Source organism: Triticum aestivum, chromosome 4B (assembly GCF_018294505.1).
Source record: "Triticum aestivum cultivar Chinese Spring chromosome 4B, IWGSC CS RefSeq v2.1, whole genome shotgun sequence".
Lineage (NCBI taxonomy): Eukaryota > Viridiplantae > Streptophyta > Magnoliopsida > Poales > Poaceae > Triticum > Triticum aestivum.
The window spans coordinates 19492005-19497144 of NC_057804.1; positions in this window are offsets into that span (position 1 = coordinate 19492005).

A 5140-nucleotide genomic window follows, 5' to 3' on the forward strand; every position below is an offset into this window, starting at 1 on the left:
AGCTCACCACGGCTATGCCACACTAGGGTCTGAACTCTGATAGATGGTCACAATTTTCTCAACAAGGCAGTGCGGGTCCATGGATGCTGGGGTTCATGTGAATTATCTCATTATTGAGCCATTCATTGGTCGTCTTGTTGCTACTGCTCTAATCTGGTTGGTTATGTTGATATGTTGGGTTTAGGATGTCTAATTGAGACAGTTGATTCCATTGCCGAGCGCCGCCCAACCCCGCCTGGTAAGTGGGTTAGCATCTTGGCTGGATTGTTTGATGTGGCATGTTTTGCCTGTTCAGGTATGCCAATAGCTTGACAACATGTCTATATGCGTGTAAGCAATTAAACCTGGGGAGAGGAGTTAGTTTGCAGGTTATAATTCTGTTTTATCTTACACGTGAGGATTAGAAATGCTCTTGTACACTGGTTTTCCCTTGTTGTACATCACTGAACTTGGTTCAGTTAAAAACTGTAGTGCCTGACAGTTCTCGACAGCAAGCTTCTATCTAAAAAATGAGTTAGCTATGCTAAGAATTTAGAGTTGGCTCCTTTACGTAAGTTCTAGATAAAGTTCCAAGGTTCTGTGGAGTACTTATTTGCTTCGTTTGGATGTACGGTTTGAGAGCATCCATCATTTTAGTTTTCTGTCCCGAAATTTATGTTCCTGGGGTGCAGAATTTGTTGTATGGCAGTTTAGGCCATGCTAGAGGTTTAATTAAATTAAAGTCACAACACAAAAATTGTAGAGGATATTCTGCAAATGCTTAAACGTATATTATTTGTTAGATTTCGTGTTATACACTAAATCCTATGAAATTATTAAGATGAATCTACTATGTTGGATGGAATTTTACGTTTGACTTGGTGATTGTAACTAGACGTATACTCTAAGATTTTGTCATCGTTGATGATATGAGGACTTATAATGTGATAATGTACGTATGAGCTGGGGTCTTGTGCGTACGAGCGCCACTAAATTATATATTCTTATGTGTTGAGACCATGCTTTGTTGTGACTGGGATATATGCTTGATGACAAGTGTGGGTACTTCGAGTTCAGAACCGTTTGCCTCACAATTTGTGCCCTGCGGTTGAGGCAAGTTCACGATGGGATAATGACTTGCATAATCTCTACATTCCATTTTTATTTATGATATCTTCCATGTCAATGATGTTTATTATGATGGTGATGATGATGACCATGATATGTTGATTCAAGTACTATGCTTGCATTTGCATACTTGCACTCATGATGATAGTGAATGAAGGCGTGCACTACCTTGGTGGGCACATTGAGACCTTCATTGTTGGGTTGCAACCTACTTTGGAGGCAACCTCCACATATTGGAGTGAGTGGATGTCGACGGGCGTCCACTCAAGCTATACCGGTATACGCAATGAAATGAGATGAGCATGTAGGCATGTAGGGCACCATTCTATGTGTTGAACACTAATGAGTGCACTACAAAAAAAACACACTTTCGTGATGATACGTGTAGGTCGCGTTTTTTGTCATGCATGTACATCCATGACAAATTTATGACAGAATCAAGATAGTCATACCTGTGCTATTGTAGAAGTGTTCCATGACATTACCAAAATTATCATCACGGAAGTGTCCACTTCCATGATGATAAATCGCGCGTCACAGAAGTGCTTTCGTCAAGGGTGACCGACACGTGGCATCCACCATAACGGAACGCCGTTAAGCTATCGGGTCAGGTTTTGGATTCGATAACCCGTTAACAACCCCGACCAATGGGGATTTTCCACGTGTAAAATCATCATTGGCTGGAGGAGACACGTATCAGGTCTGCGCTGGCACAGGTGTCACTCATCCAATGGGCGAGACGCGCCTATGATATGTTGACATGTGGACTGGCCCATCAAGTTTAAATGGGTCGTCCCAACTAAAGGCCCACAAGATTTTGCGAACCATAATGGGCCGGCCAGCTAAAGGCCCACGAGATTTTGTGGACCATAATGGGCTGGCCCAGCTAATGGCCCACAAGATTTTGCGGGTCATAATGGGCCGGCCCAGGTAAAGGCCCACAAGATTTTTGTGTGCCATAATGGGCCGGCCCAGGTAAAGGCCCACAAGATTTTTGTGGATCATAATGGGTCGGCCCAGCTAAAGGCCCACGAGATTTCGCCGACTTTAATGGGTCGGCCCAGCTGTAGGCCCACGAGATTTCGCCGACTTTAATGGGTCGGCCCAGCTGTAGGCCCACAAGATTTGAGGACCCTAGTAGGCCGGCCCATTAACGGCCTGCCATGTTTTGGGCCAAATGTCGGCCCATATTTGATCCGGTCCATTAATGGCCTGCCACGTTCCGGGCCTAATAGTGGCACATATGAGATCCGGCCCGTTAAAAGCCTACCACGTTCTGGGCCAAATTACGGCCCAGATCAGGTACGGCCCTTTAAGAGGCTATAGGCTCAATTATGGCCCATATCAGATTCGGCCCGTCAACTGAACACTATGCTTTTGGGCCCACTTGCTAGAGGCCCACTTAGTAATTCGGCCTGACATTAGTTTTGGCCTCTTAAGGACCCGTTTAACATTTTGGCCCTATATTAATTTCGGCCTGTTAAATGACTGTCATATAGTTGGGCCTAACTATGGCCCGGTTTGCATCCGGCCTGCTCGCAGCCGATATCCGATTGGGCCAAACAAGGACCAAGACAATTTTGGCATATTAAAAGCCCGTGATTTGATTCGCACAATCATGGGCCGGGGTTCATTTCGGGCTGCTGTCGGCCTGTTAGCTGTTCAGCACGTTTCAGGCCCAACCTACATCGTGATTGCATGACGGCCCGACTATGTACCGTAATTTTACGATTTGGCCGGTTTATTGCGAAGACAGGATATATATACAGTAAAATAAATGTAGCATTGTGAATAAGAAAAAACCTAGACTATACAATAAATAAATTATAGCATATTACATCCACTGGGCATCAAAGTTCGCCACTATGATAATAAAGCACAAGCAGACGGCAGATTACATACACTGGGCATCAAAGATTGCCACCAGTGCAAATAAACACGCCGACAAAATAATATACAAAACCGACAGCACTTCAATAGAGTTCAAGAAAGGTTAGCCCTGCTGGGGAGCTGTAGCGCAAGCAGCTGAGCAAGATGATGAGACTGCGCTTGTTCAACACTTAAATCTTTCTCGCTCTGAAAGATAAACAAGTAGACAGATGACAGGTTTTGCACATAAAAGTATCAGTGCTGACAATTCATCACATTTCTTACTGACGAATAAAGTGACACAGTTTAAAATTGCATTAACACAGTATGGTATTGTTTAGGTCAAGACATGGCAGGAAATGACATTGTGAAGGAGTTGGCAGCTTCACGACACCACTGGATTACAGATCAAGAACTCATAAGTATCAATGGTTAGTGTGTTGTCAATTTATCCCATTTCAGATTGGCAAATAAAGAGACGGTTTAAATAATACTCCCTCCGTCCGGAATTACTTGTCATCAAAATGGATGTGTCTAGAACTAAAATATATCTAGATACATCCATTTCAATGACAAGTATTTTCGGACGGAGGAAGTAGTAGAATGATATGACATTGTTCATAGTTAAAACATTGCAGAATATGACATTGTGCTGTAGTGGGTAGGTTCACCACACCACTGGATTACGGATGAAGAACAGAAGCATACATGCAATGCAAAAGAAGATCACTTGCTCTGTATAGTTTAATTTACATGGTATGAATAAGGAACTTGGTTGTACAACTGAAAACTTAAATTGAGAAAGGACAAACTTTTGTTTATGAACTACATAATAAACTTTAAACATGCAATTTGATGCAAACATCAAAAATAAACAGCTTGCAGTCATGCCTAACCAAATATATACAACAAAGTTTGAAGGCTTGAGATGGACAAACTTACATTATTGCTGAAGACAGGCTCTATAAAGGCCTTGTCCATGCTGATGGGGGGCAATTCAAGAAGTTTACCACAGAATCTTCTTCATAAGCATTGCCTTTATTCTACATTTTGTTAAGAGTAAATATAGATGTGATAATATACAAAAAATGGAGAATATTTAAGATAAGATGAAGAGTGATGCTACATAACCAAGTAGCTATAAATGTAAGTGCAGCGATACAGGCAAAAGGTACAGCCAAGAGCAATGCACAGCTAAACTTCTTCAGTACCAACCTTATGGTAAGAGTAATATAGATCTAATGTGTAGAAAATGGAGGGCAAAGGAAAATAAGCTGCAGAGTGATGGTACATGAACAACTACCTGTCATTATAAGTACACTGATAAAGGACAGCATGTACTTACAAGAACAATGCAGGGCTAAAAAAACATTGGCATTGGATATATTCTACACTAATGTAACCATTCATACAGATCAGATAATTTGGAGCGAACAATTCATAAGCAAGCTATCATGCATACTGCTGTCACATAATGAACCAGGTATGTATGCAAGTACAGTGATACAGGACAACGGGTACTAACAAGAGCAAAGCAGCGGGCAGCATATTTGCGATATCCTGTCGTTCTTTTCAAACCGGAATTCTTCTTCGAGCAGATTTCCTGCAAACAAGATCCGTAAGGCACATGCAGAAAAGTAGAAGTTCAAATTGTCATGTGATTTCATAGACAGTACCTCATCCTGGGAACGAGACCAGTGCATAACAAGGTTTTTCCATTCAATGTCTTCTAAATTTAGCACGGGAGACTTCACCGGAAATTCGTTTATAGATTTGCCACCAAAGTGTGATTTCCTCAGGTAACACCGATACTGCTGCAATGCTTCCTTGAAAAGCACAAGCAAGCTTTGCTCGTCATGACTATCCAGATTGACCCTCGCCTAGTTACAACAATGTAATGTAAATCATTGATGTGTTCAATCAGCAGAAAACAGGAAAATAATAACCATGAATAATAGCACTTACACGTAAGTTGGACAGGAAGATGTGAAAATGGTGTTTGTCTTCACAATAATCTTCCCATGATGGGAATATATGCACATAGTCCCTAACAACATTGAAAGCATTGTCTTTTAAACTGGGAATAAATGGAATGGGGTTCCAATCTGCAGGAATTGGCCGTCTCTGCAGTTGGGATAGGTCTTCGGCCGGTGGACTTGCTGTA